The following is a 13,326-nucleotide window of genomic DNA, read 5'->3' as shown; positions in this document are numbered from 1 at the left end:
AAAGCAGGTAAATGCTAGTATTGCTAAATTGCAAGAACAGTTTCAATCTTTCGAAGTTCCTGCATTGCAAAGTATCCAATCTGAATTACAGACAGATGAAATGCATACAGCTATAACAGAAGTTCAATCGAAACTACAGACATTGGAAGATTTTATCAATAATTTACCTTCATCTTCTGAATTAAATGCTATTGCTCGGAGCGTTGCCGGCATCAAATTACAGTTGGAGACTTATGAAGATTTTGGGAAGATACAAGGTACCATAGCTCACATAGAAGATACTATGGCAACTATGAGAAATGAGCTAACAAGTGTACAGGAAACTCAGGAATCGAAACTGCCTGGCATTACTGATATTCTAGCTATAGTTCAACAGCAAGTTACTAAGCTTGAAAGCTAGAATACTGAATCAGAATTATCGTATTTCTTGTAGTATTATAGTAATATAAATTTGTCACATACACATTCTTGTATGAACTCTCGAGCTACTCCTCAACAGGGTAATATGAGTACAATAAAGCATACGGACTGTTTTGTTCACGCTGAGATATTAAGACATAAGTTAATTCACAATAACACATTTCTGCAAGCCAAAAACAACGAAAATTGTTCGTAAACAACATAATCTTCATGAACCTTGCAAAATATATCATTTTCTCAAGGGGTCAAGTGTATCGATTTTGGAAAATGTGTTGAATTTGATGATGAACGCGTGGATGAGGAGGAATGCCAAAATTTGTTGATTCTGAAGACAGCTATGTGGAAGGAAATCATGTACTTGAAACTATCCACGACACTTAGCACAGTAATAATTCCAATTGTTTTATGATTTTTTCTTAAATTCTAGCAGAAAGACTAATTATCGTAGATCATTTTCATACGAAATTTGAACCTTCCTTAAAGTAATGAGCAATGTTTGGATTTCTGGAAAAAAGTTATTTATGTTGAAAAAAAAAAAAACAACTTAAAAATTATTTTATTTTTGCTCCCCATGGACAAGGTAATTCGAACTTTTTGGCTGCATTTACGGATCTTATTTTAAGGGAAAGAGAACTAAACCTGACCCACCTACCCTAACGACGAAAGTATTAGGGAAATTATTAAAATGCTAAGGGAACTAAATCTGACCCGCCTAACCAAACCACGAATGCATGTATTGGGAAGTGAAAAACCAGTGTCAAGGAAACACGCAGTAAGTTGGTTGATTTGGTGTTTTAAGTCCTTTATGCACAGTAAGGCTAATTGGGACTGGAAATACAGTTTAAAGTGGGATCCGAACCACTGTGTGCCTCCACCAGGTATTGAACCTGGGATCCCTTGATTACAAGGCGACAATGCTACCACTGCACCATGGGGAGGCCCCAAACATGCAGTACACGCAGTAAGTAACAGCTAAAACTTCGCAATATGTTTTAGCATTAGTAAATTGAAATGGAACCATGTAAAAATTGCATACGTAGCATGATGAAATCTTAATAAAATAAATGGAACTTGGGTCCTTAGCACTTTTGGTATGACTTAAGATGAGCGGACCCCTCTCTGATTTTCTTCATATTTGACATACTTAGTAATTGAGGCCTGCTAATGACGAATCTGAAGTTAAAATTTGTCGGAAACGTCTAGAAATTTCAAAATAATTGCGAACCATTGACGCTAGCCCCACGAACCATTGACGTATGGTTAGGTTAGGCAACATCCTGTAGTTAAAATTTGGTCTCGTGGAAGTATCAGGAACTAGAAATTGCAAAATAATTGCGAAACATTGACGCTAGCCCCACGCACCATTGATATGTGGTTAGGTTAGGCAAACATAGTTAAAATTTGGTGTCGTGGTATTATCAGGAATATATACATTTCGGCACAAGTTCCTTTTGTTTTATTACGATTTCATAATGCTACGAATGCAATCTTTACACGGTTCGATTTTGATGTACGTCTGTTAACACATACTGTGGAGATTAAGCTATTACTTAAGGTTTTGTTCAACATATGCTTTCGTGGTTAGGTTAGGAAGGTTAGGTTTGATTCCCTTAGCATTAAAATAAAGTCCCTAAATGCTTTCTACTAAGGTTCCGATTTACTTCTACAATATTTAGTGTCGCTTGTCGTCTGAGAATATCTTGTCCATGAGAAGTGCGTAAGGTTATTAAAAAGTTGTTTTTTTGTTCAACATAAATAACTTTTTTCCGAGTTTAAACAGTGCTCATTACTTTAAGTAAGGTTCAAATTTCGTGTTACAATGATTTCCAAAATTATATGATAATTAGTCTTTTTGCTAGGAGATCAGATTGAGTTTTGGTGTGTTTATATATTTTTTATAATTAGTACAAATATATTTCTTATATATAATAAAAAATAGCCAATATAAAATAAAACGTCATGAATATTTTTGGGTTTAAGCAGCAACAACATAACCAGCCTGTAGAGAGAATTCCAGTAAACATGGATATATTTAGAGAAATTTATCATCAATTGAAAGGGTTACTTCTTGTTCACTTGAATAGTATTTGGTCTCATGTTGACGAGGATACTGGAATGCACTTATTTGTATTTAATAATAACTTATGATCATTTAAGTTACCTGTTAGTGGGAAAATTCAAATAACCATTTCTCCACCCAATGCGGCAGTTTTGCACATAGGTCGAAATTTGTATAGAATTAAACATAGTACATTACTTCCTGATACGTCTTATGATGTGGAAGCTGGTGAAATTTTGTATGCTGAGATAATTGAAGAGTATGATAAATTGATTCCTCTGTTTATCGAAATAAGAATAATCTATCCTCTTATTAATATATAAAATACCTAAAAACAAAAAAAAACATGGATATATTTGGTAATAGAAGGCGACAGGAGATTCCAGATACTTCCAGCGAGATTGCTAGTTTAGATGCACGTCTAAAGAAACGGAAATCAGATTTACTCATATTACAGAATTCGCTAAATCTAAATATTCAAGCTAACTAACTAACTAACTAACTCTCTAGCCTTCTTAAACCCGAAGGTTAATGGCTGCCGCAACACAGGCCTTCCATCTGTTCCTATCTTGAGCAAGTTCTATATACTCTTTTCCATCCCTACCGATTTCCTTTAGGTCCATCTCAACGTTGTCCCTCCATCTTCGTCTTGGCCTTCCTACAGGTCTCTTACCATCTGGTTTCCCAACAAGAATCCTGTAAACTCCTCTTTCCTCTCCCATTCGTGCCACATGTCCTGCCCACCTAAGTCTTCTTGATTTAATTATTCTAATAATATCTGGACATGAGTACAAATTATGTAGTTCTAAATTATGTAACCTTCTCCACTCACCTGTCTCCTCATCCCTTTTAGGTCCAAAGATTTTCCTAAGGATTTTATTTTCAAATACTCTCAATTTATGTTCCTCTTTCAATGTAAGGGACCAAGTTTCACACCCATATAATACTACAGGCAAAATTACTGTTTTGTATATTTTAACTTTTAGTTTCTTAGATATTAAACGAGAAGACAAAAGTTTATGAAGAGAGAAGTAACATGCATTTCCTGAATTAAGCCTACTTTTTATTTCCTCTTTAATATAATTTTCATTTGTTAATATTACTCCTAAGTATTTGAATTTGGAAACTGGTTCAAACGAGTTGTTATCAATAATTAGATTTTGATTATTACCTAACACTTGGTTTCGGCCTGTAATCATATATTTAGTTTTCTCTTTGTTAACTTCCAAACCTATCTCTTTAGCAGTTTTGAAAAATATTTTAGCATTATTCTTAATTGTATTCACATCATCCCCCAGTAAGTCTACATCATCTGCATATGCTAACAACTGAGTCACACCATTTAATTTTAGTCCTTCTTTAGTTTCTTTTACCTTCCTAACAGCATATTCTAAGGCAAAATTAAAGAGCAATGGAGATAATGCATCTCCTTGTTTTAACCCATCATGAATTGTAAATTTGTCAGACATATTATTACCCACACGAATTTTACTTTCTGTTTCACTGGTGCATATTTTTATCATACTAACAAGCTTCTTAGGTATTCCAAACTCTACTAATATATTATATAATTTATCTCTTTTGACCGAATCATATGCTTTTTTGAAATCAATGAATAGCTGATGGACATTTTGATTATATTCCCACTTTTTTTCAAGTGTCTGTCTGATGTGAAAAATTTGATCTGTAGTTGATCTGTTACGTTTAAATCCACATTGATAATCACCTATAATTTCATTAGCATATGGGGTTAGTCTTGTTAAAATAATGTTAGACAATATTTTGTATGTTGTTGAGAGTAGAGAAATTCGACGGTAATTATTGCAGTTCATTTTATCACCTTTTTTAAACACAGGAACAATTATGGATTCTTTCCACTTTTGAGGGATTTCTTCTTTATTCCATATTAAACAAATTAATTTATGAATTTGACATATTAATGAATTTCCACCATATTTAATTAACTCAGCTGGTATTAAATCAATGCCAGGTGCTTTGTTATTCTTTAGCCTTTTAATAGCATCTTTAACTTCCGTCAAGTTAGGTTCTGGAACTAAAGGTTCTGCTGTGTGGACTTCATTTGCTTCTGATTTATCTCCTACATGGACATTTAAAAGGTCATTAAAGTAGTTATTCCATCTATTTAGAATATCGCATGGGTCAGCTAGAAAATCACCGTCTTTATCTTTTATCAAGTTTACTTAGGTTGCCACCCCTTTCTAAATTAATTTACACCTTTATATAAATCTCTGATATTTTTATTTTTGCTGTTTGTTTCAATTTCGTCAATTTTGCTTTTCAAGTAATCTCTTTTTTTACTTCTAAACGTGCGGTTAACTTCTCGCTTTATTCTATTATAATTGCTTAGATTTGTATCATCCGAGTTATTTAACCATCTAAGTCTAGCCTGATTTCTTATTTCTATTAGATTATGACATTCATTATCAAACCACGGCTTACTTTTTCTTGGTTTATGGTATCCTATACTTTCTTTAGCTGCTGATTCTATTGCATTACGTATGTGCTCCCAATTCTTATTTACGTCTGTTTCATTTATATTTTCATCATCATTTAAATCCTGCAAAACATCAAATCTATTTGACAGTTTAATTTGGTAATCTGTCTTAATTCTTTCATCAACAAACTTTCCTGTATCAAATTTTATAACTTTTAGATTTTGTTGCTTATGATTTATCACTGAGAGTCTTTCTCTTAATTTAGCAATTACTAAATAATGGTCACTGGCACAGTCAGCACCTCTATGTGTACGAACGTCAATTATACTAGTATGCCTCCTCTTATCAATGAGAATATGATCTATCTGATTATGAGTTTTACTATCTGGAGAAGACCAGGTATATTTATGGATATCTTTATGTTTAAAAGTGGTACTTTTCAAATATTCAAGCAGAGATACAAATCTTCAAACTCAACTGATTGATCCTATAGTAAAAATTGATGGAGAACTCAAATCTTCGCTTGAGAAATATACTAATTTAGCTTCAATAGATAATCTTCAGAACTTAGAAGAGAATATTGCCAACTTGAAAAAAGAACTTGATAAATTTAGACAAATCCAGAGAACGAATACCGAACAGCTGAATCAGCAATTAAATGAACAGGCAAATAGTATTCGTACCGAACTGCAAACCATCATCCAGAATATCAAAACTCAAGAAGAATATGAGCAGGTAAATGCTAGTATTGCTAAATTGCAAGAACAGTTTCAATCTTTCGAAGTTAATACATTGCAAAGTATCAAATCTGAATTACAGACAGATGAACTGCATACAGCTATAACAGAAGCTCAATCGAAACTACAGACATTGGAAGATTTTATCAATAATTTACCTTCATCTTCTGAATTAAATGCTATTGCTCGGAGCGTTGCCGGCATCAAATTACAGTTGGAGACTTATGAAGATTTTGGGAAGATACAAGGTACCATAGCTCACATAGAAGATACTATGGCAACTATGAGAAATGCGCTAACAAGTGTACAGGAAACTCAGGAATCGAAACTGCCTGGCATTACTGATATTCTAGCTATAGTTCAACAGCAAGTTACTAAGCTTGAAAGCTTGAATACTGAATCAGAATTATCGTATTTCTTGTAGTATTATAGTATTAAAAATTTGTCACATACACATTCTTGTATGAACTCTCGAGCTACTCCTCAACAGGGTAATATAAGTACAATAAAGCCTTCGGACTGTTTTGTTCACGCTGAGATATTAAGACATAAGTTAATTCACAATAACACATTTCTGCAAGCCAAAAACAACGAAAATTGTTCGTAAACAACATAATCTTCATGAACCTTGCAAAATATATCATTTTCTCAAGGGGTCAAGTGTATCGATTTTGGAAAATGTGTTGAATTTGATGATGAACGTGTGGATGAGGAGGAATTCCAAAATTTGTTGATTCTGAAGACAGCTATGTGGAAGGAAATCATGTACTTGAAACTATCCACGACACTTAGAACAGTAATAGTACCAATTGTTTGATGATTTTTTCTTAAATTCTAGAAGAAAGACTAATTATCGTAGATCATTTTTATACGAAATTTGAACCTTCCTTAAAGTAATGAGCAATGTTTGGATTTCTGGAAAAAAAGTTATTTACGTTGAAAAAAAAAACAACTTAAAAATTATTTTATTTTTGCTCCCCATGGACAAGGTAATTCGAACTTATTGGCTGCATTTACGGATTTTATTTTAAGGGAAAGAGAACTAAACCTGACCCACCTACCCTAACGACGAAAGTATTAGGGAAATTATTAAAATGCTAAGGGAACTAAATCTGACTCGCCTAACCAAACCACGAATGCATGCATTGGGAAGTGAAAAACCAGTGTCAAGGAAACATGCAGTAAGTTGGTTGATTTGGTGTTTTAAGTCCTTTATGAACAGTAAGGCTAATTGGGACTGGACCTACAGTTTAAAGTGGGATCCGAACCACTATGTGCCTCCACCAGATATTGAACCTGGGACCCCATGATTACAAGGCGACAATGCTACCACTGCACCATGGGGAGGCCCCAAACATGCAGTACACGCAGTAAGTAACCGCTAAAACTCCGCAGTATGTTTTAGCATTAGTAAATTGAAATCGAACCATGTAAAAATTGCATACGTAGCATGATGAAATCGCAATAAAATAAATGGAACTTGGGCCCTTAGCACTTTTGGTATGATTTAAGAGGAGCGGACCCCTCTCTGATTTTCTTCATATTTGACATACTTAGTAATTGAGGCCTGCTAATGACGAATCTGAAGTTAAAATTTGTCGGAATTGTCTAGAAATTCCAAAATAATTGCAAACCATTGACGCTAGCCCCACGAACCATTGACGTATGATTAGGTTAGGCAAACATCCTGTAGTTAAAATTTGGTCTCGTGGAAGTATCAGGAACCAGAAATTGCATAATAATTGCGAACCATTGACGCTAGCCCCACGCACCATTGACATGTGGTTAGGTTAGGCAAACATAGTTAAAATTTGGTGTTGTGGTATTATCAGGAATATATACATTTCGGCACAAGTTCCTTTCGTTTTATTACGATTTCATAATGCTACGAATGCAATTTTTACACGGTTCGATTTTGATGTACGTCTGTTAACGCATACTGTGGAGATTAAGCTATTACTTAAGGTTTTGTTCAACATATGCTTTCGTGGTTAGGTTAGGAAGGTTAGGTTTGATTCCCTTAGCATTAAAATAAAGTCCCTAAATGCTTTCTACTAAGGTTCCGACTTACTTCTACGATATTTAGTGTCGCTTGTCGACTGAGAATATCTTGTCCATGAGAAGTGCGTAAGGTTATTAAAAAGTTGTTTTTTTCTTCAACATAAATAACTTCTTTTCGAGTTTAAACAGTGCTCATTACTTTAAGTAAGGTTCAATTTTCGTGTTACAATGATTTCCAAAATCATATGATAATTAGTCTTTGTGCTAGGAGATCAGATTGAGTTTTGGTGTATTTATATTTTTTTATAATTAGTACAAATATATATCTTATATATAATAATAAAATATCTAATATAAAATAACACGTCATGAATATTTTTGGGTTTAAGAAGCAACAACATAATCAGCATGTAGAGAGAATTCCAGTAAACATGGATGTATTTAGAGAAATTTATCATCAATTGAAAGGGTTACTTCTTGTTCATTTGAATAGTACTGTATTTGGTTTCATATTGACGAGAATACTGGAAAGCACTTATTTGTATTTAATAATAACTTATGATCATTTAAGTTACCTGTTAGTGGGAAAATTCAAATAACCATTTCTCCACCCAATGCGGCAGTTTTGCCCATAGGTCGAAATTTGTATAGAATTAAACATAGTACATTACTTCCTGATACGTCTTATGATGTGGAAGCTGGTGAAATTTTGTATGCTGAGATAATTGAAGAGTATGATAAATTGATTCCTCTGTTTATCGAAATAAGAATAATCTATCCTCTTATTAATATATAAAATCCCTAAAAACAAAAAAAAACATGGATATATTTGGTAATAGAAGGCGACAGGAGATTCCAGATACTTCCAGCGAGATTGCTAGTTTAGATGCACGTCTAAAGAAACGGAAATCAGATTTACTCATATCACAGAATTCGCTAAATCTAAATATTCAAGCAGAGATACAAATCTTCAAACTCAACTGATTGATCCTATAGTAAAAATGGATGGAGAACTCAAATCTTCGCTTGAGAAATATACTAATTTAGCTTCAATAGATAATCTTCAGAACTTAGAAGAGAATATTGCCAACTTGAAAAAAGAACTTGATAAATTTAGACAAATCCAGAGAACGAATACCGAACATCTGAAACAGCAATTAAATGACCAGGCAAATAGTATTCGTACCGAACTGCAAACCATCATCCAGAATAACAAAACTCAAGATGAATATGAGCAGGTAAATGCTAGTATTGCTAAATTGCAAGAACAGTTTCAATCTTTCGAAGTTCCTACATTGCAAAGTATCAAATCTGAATTACAGACAGATGAACTGCATACAACTATAACAGAAGTTCAATCGAAACTACAGACATTGGAAGATTTTATCAATAATTTACCTTCATCTTCTGAATTAAATGCTATTGCTCGGAGCGTTTCCGGCATCAAATGACAGTTGGAGACTTATGAAGATTTTGGGAAGATACAAGGTACCATAAGCTCACATAGAAGATACTATGGCAACTATGAGAAATGAGCTAACAAGTGTACAGGAAACTCAGGAATCGAAACTGGCTGGCATTACTGATATTTTAGCTATAGTTCAACAGCAAGTTACTAAGCTTGACAGCATGAATACTGAATCAGAATTATCGTATTTCTTGTAGTATTATAGTAATATAAATTTGTCACATACACATTCTTGTATGAACTCTCGAGCTACTCCTCAACAGGGTAATATAAGTACAATAAAGCCTTCGGACTGTTTTGTTCACGCTGAGATATTAAGACATAAGTTAATTCACAATAACACATTTCTGCAAGCCAAAAACAACGAAAATTGTTCGTAAACAACATAATCTTCATGAACCTTGCAAAATATATCATTTTCTCAAGGGGTCAAATGTATCGATTTTGGAAAATGTGTTGAATTTGATGATGAACGCGTGGATGAGGAGGAATGCCAAAATTTGTTGATTCTGAAGACAGCTATGTGGAAGGAAATCATGTACTTGAAACTATCCACGACACTTAGCACAGTAATAGTTCCAATTGCTTGATGATTTTTTCTTAAATTCTAGCAGAAAGACTAATTATCATAGATCATTTTTATACGAAATTTGAACCTTCCTTAAAGTAATGAGCAATGTTTGGATTTCTGGAAAAAAGTTATTTATGTTGGAAAAAAAAAAACAACTTAAAAATTATTTTATTTTTGCTCCCCATGGACAAGGTAATTCGAACTTTTTGGCTGCATTTACGGATCTTATTTTAAGGGAAAGAGAACTAAACCTGACCCACCTACCCTAACGACGAAAGTATTAGGGAAATTATTAAAATGCTAAGGGAACTAAATCTGACCCGCCTAACCAAACCACGAATGCATGTATTGGGAAGTGAAAAACCAGTGTCAAGGAAACACGCAGTAAGTTGGTTGATTTGGTGTTTTAAGTCCTTTATGCACAGTAAGGATAATTGGGACTGGAAATTCAGTTTAAAGTGGGATCCGAACCACTATGTGCCTCCACCAGGTTTTGAACCTGGGACCCCTTGATTACAAGGCGACAATGCTACCACTGCACCATGGGGAGGCCCCAAACATGCAGTACACGCAGTAAGTAACAGCTAAAACTTCGCAATATGTTTTAGCATTAGTAAATTGAAATCGAACCATGTAAAAATTGCATACGTAGCATGATGAAATCTTAATAAAATAAATGGAACTTGGGTCCTTAGCACTTTTGGTATGACTTAAGATGAGCGGACCCCTCTCTGATTTTCTTCATATTTGACATACTTAGTAATTGAGGCCTGCTAATGACGAATCTGAAGTTAAAATTTGTCGGAAACGTCTAGAGATTTCAAAATAATTGCGAACCATTGACGTATGGTTAGGTTAGGCAAACATCCTGTAGTTAAAATTTGGTCTCGTGGAAGTATCAGGAACTAGAAATTGCAAAATAATTGCGAACCATTGACGCTAGCCCCACGCACCATTGACATGTGGTTAGGTTAGGCAAACTTAGTTAAAATTTGGTGTCGTGGTATTATCAGGAATATATACATTTCGGCACAAGTTCCTTTTGTTTTATTACGATTTCATAATGCTACGAATGCAATTTTTACACGGTCCGATTTTGATGTACGTCTGTTAACACATACTGTGGAGATTAAGCTATTACTTAAGGTTTTGTTCAACATATGCTTTCGTGGTTAGGTTAGGAAGGTTAGGTTTGATTCCCTTAGCATTAAAATATAGTCCCTAAATGCTTTCTACTAAGGTTCCGACTTACTTCTACGATATTTAGTGTCGCTTGTCGACTTAGAATATCTTGTCCATGAGAAGTGCGTAAGGTTATTATAAAGTTGTTTTTTTCTTCAACATAAATAACTTTTTTTCGAGTTTAAACAGTGCTCATTACTTTAAGTAAGGTTCAAATTTCGTGTTACAATGATTTCCAAAATTATATGATAATTAGTCTTTGAGCTAGGAGATCAGATTGAGTTTTGGTGTATTTATATTTTTTTATAATTAGTACAAATATATATCTTATATATAATAAAAAATATAGTATATATATAGTATAATATATAGTAGTATAATTGATGCTATAATGAGCACACTTATAGCGTACAAATGATGAGCCCCCCTCAAGCAGATTTGGCTACACTTAAAACAAGCTCAACATGCCCATATGAACTTTTTGCTCATGTGTAGCACCCCGTCTAACCCAAGATTTTTGTAAAAATGCCCTCGGGAATTTCCCGAAACTACAGTGTACAAATGATGAGCCCCCTCAGATTGATTTGTCCACACTTACAAAAGGCACTTCTGTGAGATTGTTGTCCATAAATTTGTTAAAAATATGCTCCTCTTGATATTTTTTTTTGGATACATTTAAAACTAAGCCAAACGTATTAACACACACACACACACACACACACACACACACACACACACACACACCCACACCCACCCACACACACACACAATGTTTACTTCTGGTTTATTTCTATTGCATCATGCTGTGCAACAAATTATTATCCAATATTATGCAACAAATTATAAGGCAAGAGCTCTTGCATCATGCTGTGCAACAAATTATTATCCGATATTATGCATGTGTTGTTTTCTGATTGGTTAATTATGACATAATGTGATGATGTGTTATATTCTGATTGTTTTATTGTTTCAGTTTTAATCCGTGCTTAGGGTATATAAAGAGATTTTGCTTTACATATCAGCCAGTATTGTGAGAGTGGCTGAGGAGTACAGATGTGTTGTTACAGTGCTTCTCATACTTACAGGCCTGTTTGGTTTAATATATAATATTTCTTATTATTCATATTAAATATATTTCTGGTATATTGAACAAAAAGGGCTTATATTTTGTATAAAAAATCTGATATTTGTTGCATCCAGCTTGTTTGTTGTAATCCACTCTTATTTAGAGTCAGGCTTATATCTGTCCCAGCTTGTTATACAAAAATCAATACATAACACAGTGCTAGGTCATTGCCTTTCTAGGACATGCATGTCTGTGCAGGCATTTGCGGAAGGTCAGTGTAGATCAATATTTATTCTCTTTTTCCACTTGTAGGCTATTAGCTTTACAACCTGTCATAATAAGCATAGAGTTTTGATTTAAAACCCAAAAAAATTTGTATAATAAACCGAGAATAAAAATTAATAATATTAACATATTAAAAATACGCAAGAAATATACAAAGCACACAGCTGAACAAAATATATATATATATTAAGTACAAAATTTTGAATTGAACCCTAGAAAATCTTATATAATAAACCAACAACAAAAATGCCAAATCAAAAATATTGCAATCAGTGTAATAAAAATATATCCAGCCCCAATTTTGCTAGGCACCAAAAAAATTGTGACCCAGGCAAATATGGAACTCCCACAAAAATATGCCCCAAATGCCATAAGATATTTAGCAAGGCATATTTCAATAGACATGTAGGCTCTTGCTCTGCACAGTCATCAACATTGCCCCCTCAACCATCTACATCTGGTCTGAAAAGGAAGCATGAAGCACCTGTTAATGCTAGAGCAGCAAAGCAGCCACGCTATGAACCTATCCATAGCAGTTTTAACGGCCAATTAAGGGATCACCGTTTTGTATCAGAGCCAAGATGTGACATTAAGAATTTTTTGAACAGTATAAATCCAGATGTGCAGGCAATTCTAAATGCACAAAATGACTCTTATAAGCTGTCCCTCAAATTGTTTACACAATATAAGAAGCCAAATGGCACAAAATTTACACAGCCCCACATAACAGAAACTGTACCGGTATATTCAAATGCAAATTCAGACAAAATAATAAGCATTTTGATAGATCAATTGAATATTAAACACTCTGAATTTGCAGCAAAAGAGTCTGGATGGAGCCTATGCGGTTCTCCACACAGGCTCTATGTTAATATTTCTGAACTCAACCCATTACAAGGATCTACATATTTGCCTTTACCTGCCAATATTAAAAACAAACAAGCCGTGTTTAATATAAAAAATAATGATGAGAAATGTTTTTTGTGGTGTATTTTAGCTGCTTTGTATCCAGTTTTAAGGAATCCTCAGAGAATAAGTTATTATAAATAACATGAAAATTATTTTGATGAAGCAATGGAGG

Source organism: Lepisma saccharinum, chromosome 7 (genome assembly GCF_977018435.1).
Source record: "Lepisma saccharinum chromosome 7, izLepSacc3.1, whole genome shotgun sequence".
Taxonomy (NCBI): Eukaryota; Metazoa; Arthropoda; class Insecta; order Zygentoma; family Lepismatidae; genus Lepisma; species Lepisma saccharinum.
The sequence above is the reverse complement of the archived record's forward strand: the minus strand, read 5'-3'. Positions refer to the sequence as shown.